Raw genomic sequence first — 12,597 nt, 5'->3', positions numbered from 1 at the left:
TATGTCCGAAAATGTGCCCCCAGGGAGACGTTCTGGGGCCAGTAGTAGGACAGGGTCTAGGAGGAGCGCGTCTCCAGAGGAGTACAAGGACAGGAGGGAGGAGAGGCAGTTAAAGTGGGAGCTGGTGAAATTGGAACATGAGAGAGAGAGAGAAAGAGAAAACAAGAGATGGGCAATGGAAGAAAAGAAGATGGCGCACGAGCTTCAGCTGGAGGAGTTGGAGCTGCGCGCTATCCAGTTAAAGGCGTCCAATAAGGACAATGGTGGGATCCCCAGGAGTCAAAATTCTATTTCCCCAAGGATGATATCGCCAGGGTGTCTGAGGAGGCATTGGGGAGAGACCCTGAAGGGGGTGGTGCAGGGATCTTCCAACCCAGCGAGGTGGGAGAGGTGGCGAATAGCACAACTACAGCGCCGAGACACCCTCGGGTATTTGCGCGCTCTAAAAATCGCTCAAATAAATAAAATAGCTAGGTCCCCGGGAAGAGAGAGGGTTGTAGGGCCTCACGTCCTATCCATAGGAAGGAGTGAGACGGGGAGGTGTCCCGAGGTGCCCCAACCGCAGTCTTAGGGCCTGGAGAGTTCCATAAGGGAGCCCCAGGTTGGGAGCCTAGGCTGCCCTGATGTGCCGCCCGGTGAGGGGGAGGCCCTAGTGTCAGGAGGACCCGGGGCGACTGTAATCAGAGCTCCTGAGGTTCTGGGGTCGGCCCAGTCGCAGGGTTTAGATCCTGGGCTGGGATGCCAGGTTCAGGGGTTGCCTGACCTGGCGGGTGGGGCATCTGTTACCAGTGTCCCCCCGGAAGTGTCTTCCAGGGGTACTTCTCCTGTTGGGAGGGTGCGGAACTCTGGGAGGGGGTGCAGGGGGAGGGAAGACTCGCCCATGGCACCGGTGCAGCCTAAGGGTTTAGACCCTAGGCTGGGGAACCAGTTGAGGGGTCAAGGCCCTGGACTGGGGAGGGAGTGGTGGTCTGAGGGTGCCTCGCATGGGAGTAGGGTGAGGAACCCCAGAAGGAGGAGGAGGGGAGGGGTCAAGGGGCACTACAGGCCTGGGTCTACTGCCCCCCAATGTACGAAACCACAAGGGCCAGAGACATCTGGATGGCCCAGGGGCCGGTCCTGGCCACAACCAGCTAGGGAGCCCCAGTGGGGTGGCTTTGTTGGTCCAGGGAGGTTTGAGAGGGAACCCTCGGGTTCCAGAGGGGAGGAGAACCTGCGGGTGTTCCTGCAGTTGCGGGCCTGCGTCCACCTTTTCTCGCCCCAAGCAGGGAAGCCCATCAAGGCATTGATCGATCTAACCTGGCTTTTGGCTGGAAGGGGGTTGTGTTGGACTTGGCCCTTTTTCCCTGAATTTTTTCGTTTTTTTAATGCATGTTAGATCAAATAACCAGTGTTTAGGTGCAGGTGTTCCCTTCTCCCAAGATGGCTGCCACAGGCCCCTGCTACTGCAGAGTGGTCTTTATTAGTAGCACCCTAGCTGCCAGGAGCTGGCTGGAACCCCCACAACAATGTTGCGACACCAGCCCGCTTTTTTGTCCCATAGGTAGAATGGGGAAGCTCCTGGAATGTGCTGGAACCTTCTAGAAGCCAGGTGGGGTTTTTACTTTTGCCGCCTTGGATAGAGGTCACCTGACCTAGGGCTACTTAAGTGAGGAAGGGAACTTTTTCCAGTCAGTTAGCCAGTGGGGTGAAGCAGAGCTGGAGAATCCATGCAGGAGTTTTAGGCAGTAGGGCCTAGCCAGGGACTTATGCCTCTGAGAGTGATGGGCTTAGGTGCTGCCCCTTAAGTGAATGAGGGATCCTGTGAAACCCACTGATCTTGCCCAGCAGTAGGAGGACCCAGGGAACCTCTGCCCAGCCTGACTAGGAAGGACCTAGTCGCCAACTCATCCCCTACCCCCCAAGGAACCGAACCCCAAGGGCGCCAGTATCATCTGCGCCGCAAAGACTGAATACTGAAACTGCAAAAGCGGAATCCTGAAACTTCATGCCAAAGCTGAATATTGCAACTTCATGAAACGACTGATTGCCTGACTGCTGGGGATCGACCAGGTACTGGTGCTGTGTTTCCTGCGCTGCCAGACCTGGCCGGGGACCCCCTGCACGGATCTGCCGTCGAGCGCGGAGTTGGCCGAGCTCCCGCTGAATTTGTGACCCCCCCCTGGTGCGAGGACCCGCAACGCGATCACCGCCGCGGCCCGTAGGCCTCAGGGACCTGTCAGCGCCAAGTCGGGGCCTGCGGAGAAGCCCGGGACCCCGCCACTGCCGTCGCAGCGTGAGGAGGAGGAGCGAGTGTCCGTGAGTGTCCCGCGCCGTTGCGCGCATCTGACGAAGGGCCCGGAGCCGAGCCGAGCGACGAGACAAAGGTAACCCCTTGGGGCTGGGAGGTAGCGCGGCCGTGTGGCGGCCTGAGACTCGCCCCCCCTGCTCCCCGAGAGTCGTGGGAAGGCCCGGTGCGCCCCCTGCCGAGTGGGAGCGACACCGCATGCAGAGACTGTGACTTTCCCCCTCCGTGGGATTTCCCTCCGTACTGTTGAGTCTCCCCTCCGTGGGATTACCCTCTCCTGGGGTCTGCCATTCGCAGGACTCACCAGAGCTCAATGCGTTCTACGTCTAAGTAGCACTGATCATTCATTTGTATTCACCAGTGCTCAATGCGTTCCATGTTGAAGTAGTGCTGATCATTCAATTGTATTCACCAGTGCTCAATGCATTCTATGTTGAAGTAGCGCTGATCATTCATTTGTATTCACCAGTGCTCAATGTGTTCTATGTGGGAGTAGCGCTGATCATTCAATTGTATTCACCAGTGCTCAATGCGTTCTACGTCTGAGTAGCGCTGATCATTCATTTGTATTTACCAGTGCTCAATGCGTTCTATGTTGCAGTAGCGCTGATCCATCATTTGTATGCAGCCGTACTCAATGCGTTCTATGTCTAAGGAGCGCTGAGTGACCCCACGTGTTGTATTCACAAGTGCTCAGTGCGTGCTAAGTTCAAATAGCGTGGTCTCAAGCGCTCCATTCTCCAGTTGAGGTCCCAAGTGCAAGGCGCTCCGTGTATGAGCAGCGCCTCATCTCTAAAGGGGTCCAGCAGTGCAGTACGCTCTGTGTACCAATAACGCTTTATCTTCAGGGTAGGCTTGGAAGTGCTCATGGGGTTAGGCAGGCGGGTAACGCGTTCTCCGTACGATCTGCCTAGGAGTGCCTAGTCCTTAAGGTAAACGATCAGCGCTTCAACCTCAAGTTATGCTCAGGGGTGCCTAAGGTTCCAGGTATAGAAGAAGAGCCGTATTGCCACGCTATGCTTATGTGCCTTTGTTTCTTCGTAGACACCAGTAGCGCCACGTGTGCAGGCCCCGGCCCGCAGCACTAGGGAAGTTCATACTGCAGGGATTGCTGAGGCAACCGTAATGGGATGTTGTAATGCAAATGTTAATGTGTACAAGTTAAGATACATTGCCCTACAAGAATACCATGTGTGCTCCTTGGATTAGATAAATCTGATTAATTTGCATTCACTTTACTGTGTGGCGTCCCTTATTGTGTGCGTTTACTGCTTCAGAGGATGTGTGTGTTGTATGGTCGCTTAACACATAGGCCTTATGGTGCCCAGCCGCTCGTGTCACGTTACCCCCTTAGGGCCTGGAGACCCCAGGTCTTACACATTTAGCCTCCTAGATCATGTTATTATTTAGGTGTTTTATGGTCAAGGATCACTCAACAACTCCATATATTTACCTGATGTGAATTTTTCAGTTTTTTGTTGCTTGGCATTTTACTATCTGCAACCGTATAACAGATGAATTTCACACGTATGTATTACATTTGTCTCTGTTGGTTTCACAGCTGTTTTTTATGCTCATAGCAATTATGCTTTGTACATTGGAGTGTCACTGTTATCTTTATAGTTTTTCTTACCGATGCTGGAATATCTACTGCATACATGGATGTTGTTGACGATTTCTTTGATTACAATTTTATTGTTTGATAAATCTCAATGACGTATAATTTTGTTCCTAATGACGTATGAATCATTATGATTATGAATGATGAATTCTAACCTATGTAAACCGATTCACTACTCACCTTGATGCACACTTCTCTTTCCTCCTTTCTTGTCTCTTTATTAATTCTATACTTCTCACTTACTATTATTTTTTCTCACTTTGTCGGTCTTTTTACCATTCATTCTTATCCCTTTCTTCTTCTTCCACTTTAATTCTCCTCCATAGGGTATTTTTATATTTATTTTTATTCTCCTCTATGGGGTATCTTAATCTGTCTGTGTTCCTTCAGGGTCTCTGATAATTCACCTAGTATGCTGGTCGGTTCTTCCCTCTTTTTTTGTTTCTCTTGTTTTCTGCTCTTTCCTTTTTCTTACTGTTTTTCTTTGATGTTCTCTTTATCTTTTCTGGACACCATGTGTTGACTGTTTCTATGGTCTGGTTGTTGCTCATGATACGTTATACAGTTAAACCCTGTGGGGTGCCGCCCAATTTTTTTTGCAATGTCACAAAACATTTTTTTGCAATGTCACATATTTGTCATCAGGGTTTGGGAACTGGTTTATCTTGATCTTCCTTTCTTGTCCATTATTTTATTGTTGTCGATTTTTATTCAATTTTTGTTGAGTTTTATCTTCTTTTTTTTCTCTTTAATTAGAATAATTTGCAATTTTGTCATGTCTATGTTATGATGTCTGTTGATCTTGTCAGCCTTGAGAAAGCGCTGGCTTACATGGGCCATATGGGGCAAAACACGTGTTGGCTCTGGCTGTGCTTCACTGAAGGGGCTTCATTCTTTTGTCGTGCTGTCAAATAAATACTGAAAAATTAAGCAATAATATGTGTTTCAACAAAGTGGCCATTTTGAACTTCTCACACTTTGGATCTTGTTTTCGAACAACGAAAATATATAATATACCACTTATTCAGGAGTACTCTCTTCGGTTTCATAATTAATGGGCAAGGGGTTACCCACTCCCATGAACAAGTGACAATTGAATGGTATTTTTTTATAACATGACTGACAAAAAATGGGTCCATTACCCCTTGACCTTCGCATGTAAGGTTAGGCACCTCCTGCTGTAGGGCCATGGGAACTACTAGATGGGAACCTCTTAGAAGACAGCCATCGGGGGATACTGCCAGTTTGAAGTGAACATTATGAAGGGAGGCTAACGTCAGTCTGGCTTCTTCAGTCTGATAGGAAGTCTTGCTGAGTAAGGTGCACCATTGCCCCGAAACCACAGAAGAGGTGACCAACTGCTGACATTCATTGGTGACCGTGGCCTTGACAAACTCAGCCAGTGAGATGGAAAGTGGACAGGAACATTCTACAATGCGCCACCAACTTGTCACTCTTGGTGGCAGGTCAGGCATGTCTTGATAAATATTCTGCAGAATTCTGAATTCCATTGCGGTAGACAACCATGAAGTGATACTCTTGTAGTTGCAAGATCCACTTTTTGATCCTTGGCGGGGTTTTGAGGATGATCCCATGAACAGCCAAATAAGGGGTTTGTGATCTGTATGAACAACAAAAGGCTGGCCATATAGATACAAGTGGAAATGACGGTAGCCCAGTGCATGCCGATGGCCTCCTTTTAGAAGTGTGAATAGCATTATTCAGTCTCTGTCATCGCACAACTGGCGTACATCACAGGAACCCATTCCCCCTTGTTCTGCTTTTTAAACAGTACTGCAAAGCCAAAAGGGGTTGCTTCCATCGAGAGTTCTGACTCAAGGGCAGGGTTGAAGTACACCAGAGGGGTATCAGCTTACAAGGCTAGATTTGTTCCTTGGAAGGACGTTTCCTGATCGGATCCCCAGTTCCAGATTGTGTTGGTTTTTGTTAGTTCTCTTAACTGGACTGTGAGGTCCATCAAGTTTCGACATAATCGACCACAGTATGTAACCATACCAAGGAAGCTTCTCACTCCTGTAATGGTGGTGGGTGCTGGTGCTGCTTGAATGTCCTGGACTTTTACTGGATCAGGTAGTGCTCCATTCTAGGTAAATCAATAACCAAAGAATGGTCTTTCCTTCTGGAGGAAAGTATACTTCTCCCTGTAAAACATGAGACCATTGGCTTGTAGGCATTGGAATGTGGCTTTCAGACAATCAAGGTGTTCTTCCAACATGGGGGCGTGCACTAAGATGTCATCACTGACTTTGAGGACTCCTTCAAGACCAGCCAGCAGCCTCCTTATACTGTCCTGGGACACCTGAGCTGCACTGGAGACACCAAAACAGAGGCACTTGCACCTTCTCAGGCCTACGTGGGTGGAGAAAGTGGTGATGGCCCGAGACTCGGGATCCAGCATATGCTGGTGATATCCGGCCTACAAATGAATCTTGAAGAACCACTTGGAGCCACTTACTTCTGCTACGATGTCGTCGACAGTCAGCGTCAGATGAGGTTCTCACTTATTGGCTAGATTGGGAGGCGCATTTCGACACATATCCGAACTGTCTCTGGTTGTTTGGGTTTGCGCGCTACAACAATCGGGGACACCGACGGCTCGGTCCATCGATCCTCTCAATGATGTCAGCCTGTTCTAATTTGGTCAGTTCTTCCTCCACCTTGGGACTTAGGTGTAAAGCCATTCTACAACGTTTCTCTGCCACAGGCTAGATCAAGCCATCAACATGGAGGTGTATCAGACGGTCTTTAAGGCACCCCATGCCCTCAAACAGAGGTACAAATCTGGTTAATAGGTCATCCACACTTTCCTGAAGTACACTGAAGGCAAGTATGCTACACTTTGGGATGTGCTTCCGGGAGCATCCCTCTGGCTGCATGGCATGAATGACGTGGATTGTCCCTTCAATCTCATCGTCATCCATGTCTCCCTCATCCTCTGGGACACCGTCGCCTGCAAAGTGTTGACTGGTTTCGCCCTCTGACCCATCTGAGGCGTTGAGGAGCAGCATACTTTTGCAAAATGATTCAGTTTGTTGCAAGTGGAGCAGGAGCATCTATTTCCTTTTGCGGGACATAGTCCTTGGTGTGGGTATGAACCTCCACATCCATAGCATGTTTAAAGGGCAGGACTGGGCTTGGTGCGTGTTTTTCTTTTTTCAGGTGTTTCTGTAGCAATGGCATTGACGGGTTCCGTCTTGACTTGATGTTGCAATGCTGCTTCCATGTGTTCTGCTCACATCTTGGATAGCTCATTGGACCTACCTATTGTTAGCATGTCCGCTATGGGCATTCCTGTGACCCGAAGAATGTTTTCTCTCAGCTTTACCGATAAACATCCATGGATGAGCTGGGCTTGGATTTCATTGTTTTCATCTGGTAGCGTGCACGTGCTTGCTAGATCTCTCAGGCATGAGTAGAAAGCACCCACCGACTTATCAGGTAGTTGTCTGGCTTGGTGTAGTAGGAAACGCTCGTAGTCTGGATTTGCGAGTGGTTTGAAATGGGCTGTTAGCGCACGTTTCAGTGTGCCATATGTGAGCAGTGGTCTGGCTTCAGCTAAGATTTTGCAGCTTGTGTATGGCTGCACCTCCCAGGTGCAGGAGCATGAGGCATCGTCGGTCGTCTTCTAATGCCAAAGCTGCAAAGTAAGTTTTGAGGCGCTCTACCCATTTTTCCCCTTCGCAGCTTGAGCGGATGGGGGACCATCGACTGGGAATGGCTCAATTGGGGGTGTGGCTGACATGGTGTTTTCTGTATGTCACTGGAGTGATTCAATCACTGAGCAACAGCACATGCTTCCGCCCCCTCCAGCAATCTTCAGGGTAGATGTCCACCACCACTGTAAAGGCAGTTTTACTGTGCAGCAGGCAATGGCCATGCCACATAGGCCTCCAGAATTCCCTCAGATCCCCACTGTCCTGTTCACCGGAGCAGATGTGGAGTGCAAAAACTGGGGGTGGGGCTTCACACAGAGTACTCACACACAGTAACGTTTCAGACTGGCTGATCACTGATGATGGATGCAAGGCATTAGTAGGAGCTTCAGCATGACTCACCGCCTCACAGCCTCAGATCTGTAGCATCCAGCTTGTGCTGCACGACGGCCTCATTACTGGGTCTAGTGTGAGGCAACAGCAGCAGGTAGGCCGACACTGTGTGATTGGCCAAGAGGCCTGCCAACACCAGCAGCGTTCAATTCGCTGCCAGATCATGCGCACCAGGAGGTAGTAGCAAAGCTCACCATTCACATAGGCAGTGCGAGCGGGGAGTCTTACGGCCGCATTACAATTGGATGAATTACATCCTTTTTTGTGCTTAATTTGTGAAAGAATAAGTGCCAGTGCTTTAAAGTTTGTTCAGAAGCCCATGGCCAGCACTACTGAATGTCAACGTGCAAATTACAAAAAGCCTTTAGTCTTGAATCCTCCTCATGCCTATTTAATCCACCACAAGACTCTCCCTTTATATTACTCTTGCAGATTACTACCTTCTTACTTTTCCACCTTTTGTCTGTCTTTCCTTTTTCTTTCCTTTGTTTGTGTTTCTTCTCTCTTAGGATAAGTTAAACTTAAGACCAAAACTTGCCTATTGGACTCAACGTCTCAATCAACAAAACAACACAAACCTAAAGTTTCCCAAACTCTTTCTAATTATAAAAGATTATTGGATCTCTCTGATCATTGGCGTTTAGATAATCCCTCTAAAAGAGAATATACTTGCTGGTCAGGCAGATTTAAGTCTTTATCTCGTATTGATTTTTTTCTAGCCTCACGTAATCTTAGGCCAGGCTACTATAATACGTTGCACAATGTATTTTCCGACCACGCTATGCTTATCAGGGAATTTATTCTCGGGGATACTAGAAGGTCTCCTAAAAGATGGGTTCTTAACAAATTTTATCTCAATGATGAAAAATGGGTCTCCGAATTAAAAGTCGAGATTAGAGAATTCATAATCCGTAATACTGGCACCGCTCCTCTTAGTATTATCTGGGATGCCTTAAAGGCTTTTATTCGGGGAATCATTATTGGGAAAGATGCCGCCACATCGATCGCGACTAGGGCTATAAAAAACTAATTGGAACATCGTATACAGGTTCTTAGCGTTTAAAGACAACAAAATCCTTCTAGAAATATTAAATATCAAGTAAATGAAGCCAAACGTGAATTCCGTACATATTTATATGAGCAAGGAGAGGCGTTCTTTCGTAATCAATACCAGAAAGTCTACGAAGAAAGCAATTTCACGGGTAGATTTTTAGCCTGGCAGGCTAAAGAACAAGCAGCTTCCAATTTAATTTGGGGTCTAAATTGTCCTGTTACTCATCAATATACAACTGACTCGGATGGGATAGGTAAGATAATGCATTGTCATTATCAAAAAATATATAGCCATCAGCATGAAATAAATCAGCAAAAATTAAATATTTTTTTGAGGAAAGCTGTGATTCCTTCCCTCTCCTAATCCGAGCAATTAAACATGGCAGGTGGATTCTCTTTGGAAGAGGTAGAGTCGGTAGTGAAAGAACTTCCATCAGGGAAAGCCTCTGGCCCAGATGGGCTACCCGCGGAATTTTTTAAAGTTTTTTTTCCTGCCTTTTCCAACATTTTCATACAACTGCTTAATTCTATGTTGGCAGGAGCTTCTATTCCAGACTCGTTCCGCGAGGGCACCGTGGTCAGCTTTTTGAAGAGGGGGAAAGATGCTAGGGATCCTAATTCATATCGTCCAATCACCCTTTTAAATTCGGACTATAAGATCGTTACTAAACTATTGGCAATTCGATTTAATTCTATTTCTACGGATTTAATTCATGAAGACCAAAATGGCTTTATTGCTGGTAGACAACTGATGACCAATACCCATTATTTGTCGGAAGCCCTGGATTACTTTGAGACACGGAGGATTCCAGCATTAATTCTGTTATTTGATGCGGAAAAAGCTTTTGATTTGGTGGTTTGGAAGACACTCTTTATTATTTTGCAATACTTTCATATTCCGCCAAATATTATTAATCTCATTCGGAATCTCTACACGGGTGCAAAAGCCAATATTATTATTAACTCACAAACGGTAGGATCAGTCTCAGTTAATCGGGGAACACGTCAGGGCTGCCCTTTATCACCTATTCTTTTTGCTTTTTTTATCGAACCCCTTGCAATTTCTATACGGAAGTGTGCAGAGATCTTGCCTCCGATTCCATTAATGTCAAAGCTAAAACTTTACGCTGACGATATCATGTCACTCATTAAATCTGATTTGCAGTCTCAAGTTCGAGCATTTCAGCTTTTTGAGGAATTTTAGACTTTCGGGGGGTTATCGGATTAACAAAAAGAAGACAGAAATATTGGTTTGTGGCAATCATAATCCTGAATTATATCCGGACTTAAGGGGCTGTATCAATAATAAACCTAAAAGATATCTCGGGTTTTTTTTTTACATCTTCAGTTAAAGATCTCTATAGTCTTAATTTTGATCCCCTTTTTCAAAAAGTTTGTTCAATGCTCATTCGCTGGAATAAACTACCGTTATCAATCTTGGGCAGAGTTGCTTTGATAAAAATGTCTATTTTACCGCGAATTTTTTGTTCTCAACGATTCCTTGCTTTCTCTCAGGTACATTCTTTACTAAAATTGAATCTATATTTTCGCGCTTTTTGTGGGCACATACAACTCCCCGTTTTGCGTTGAGCACTCTCTATGAGGATTTAGACTATGGAGGCTTCGCACTTCCAAATATTAGAGAATACTATAGTGCTTATTTTGCTCAGTATTTGACCCGATTTAAAGTCCCAATTCCAAATCCAAACGTATACATTAGTTTTTTCTTTGATTACATTTTTTCGGAAAGTCAAATATCTTCCCCTCTTCAAGTTCCCAAATCTCCCAAACTGGTTAGGTATAAAATAATTGCAAGCGTACAGCCATGCTTAGAAGATATTCTCTCTCTCTTTTTAATTCCTCCTCTTTGTTGACCAATCTACTTTCATTTAGTGGGCGGGGGGCCGACTCTGAGTTAATGGGCTATTGGACTAGAGCTGGATTTAGCAAAGTGTGTGATTTTTTACAACATACAAGGTGGATAACCCCGCCGGAGATGCGATTATTAATTTCAGGAAATTTTTTGTTCGCCGGGTCTTATAATAAAATCTATCAATCCCTGCAGCATTATGCTCCCACATCGTTTACTCAGATTTCTTCATTAAACAATGATCTTTTTTTAAATAATACTTTGATAAGGAAACCCGGAGAGTGGAAGCGTTGTTTAGCTCAGTCCAGACAAGGCGATCTGGGTTCTAAAGCTGTCTAAAAATGGCGGGAACAAGAAAATCATGTTTTATCATTGAATACGTGGCGAACTATTAATAAGTTAAATTTTTCCACATTAAGGGGAGCTAACTGGCGCAGAATGTTATTTTTTGGAAAATGGCTTTTGTATCGCACGCCGGCGGCAATAGCCAAAATGTACAGTAACTATACACCGAATTGTTTCCGTTGTTTGAACTTCGCCCCAGCTAATTGGACACACGTAATAACTGATTGTTGTATGGTGAAAGCATTTTGGGAAGATATTTTTGCTTTCTTACGTTCTAATTATCATATCCGGATATTTTTAAATGTTAAACTGATGCTTTATGTTTTCGATTCGCACCTTAATTTATCTGAATCATTTGCTAAATTGATTTATATTTGCATGGCAGTTGCCAGATCGTTGTTACTTCAAAATTGGCGCACAAATCAGACTCCATCCATGCATGAATGGTTACTCAAAATGCGAAGAGTAAAGATAAGTGAGCGAAGTTATGCTTTGAGGATTGGGGGAGGAAGAAAATTTTAAAAAATTTGGGGGAGATTTTTTGAATAATCTGCAATTTTCTTGTTTTTTTGATTTTTGAAAACTGTAAGTCAACTATTTGCCAATACCAGTCGTCGGAAGAGGGGTATGCTTTATGAGATATTTTTGGATTTTTGTTATTCTATATTTTGTATTTTGAATTTTAAATGTGTATGACACCAATCAATTTCAATAAATAAATAAAAAAAAGACCAAAACTTAAATTTAACTGCGACAAAATTCTAACTTTACAACTTTCGGTATTCACAAAGGACATTTAGGAGTATTAAAGTTAGGATTCCTAACTTTACTACACCTAAATGCCCTTTGTGAATACTAAAAGTCGTAAAGTTAGGATTTTGTCTCAGATTACTTTTGTGAATCAGCACCAGGGCTCTGGACCTTGGCAGTAGGTCAAGAGAGGTTCCTATCCAGAAGGCTAGAAGTAAGGTTATATCTTTCTGTGCAGGAGAGGACTGGAAAACTAACATAAACATGACAGAAAGAAAACTATTCTGTTGTTCTGCAAAGTGTCAGTATTATATAGTTCTGTTTATTGCACAATCTTGGGCTGATTTTGTTGTACTCTCTGGCACAATTCACGAGTTATTCTCGAGATCGCACACACTGAGATGACTGTGTTATTGTTTACATTAGTGCGAGCTGTGGAAAGGCTGAAGGCTCTGAATGTGTTGTTATTTTTCACAATCTACATTGTTTTGTATTATATAATACACACTCTGAAATGCTTGTGTTGTGTTTTCCTTTTCGTGAATACCCAGAGATGATTGTATTTTTATTTGTTACAATGTACAGTCTTTTTGTATTATATTATGCA

General features: G+C 45.2%; 1 protein-coding gene across 1 annotated transcript in view; it reads left to right on the top strand.

Annotated features, from left to right (window-relative positions):
* Window positions 1-12,597, top strand: part of LOC146808489 (TRPM8 channel-associated factor homolog) — a 153,195-nt gene that overhangs the window by 20,785 nt on the left and 119,813 nt on the right. The window lies entirely within an intron of this gene.

Source organism: Triturus cristatus, chromosome 8, assembly GCF_964204655.1.
Source record: "Triturus cristatus chromosome 8, aTriCri1.1, whole genome shotgun sequence".
NCBI classification, from domain to species: Eukaryota; Metazoa; Chordata; class Amphibia; order Caudata; family Salamandridae; genus Triturus; species Triturus cristatus.
The sequence above is the reverse complement of the archived record's forward strand: the minus strand, read 5'-3'. Positions and strand labels throughout refer to the sequence as shown.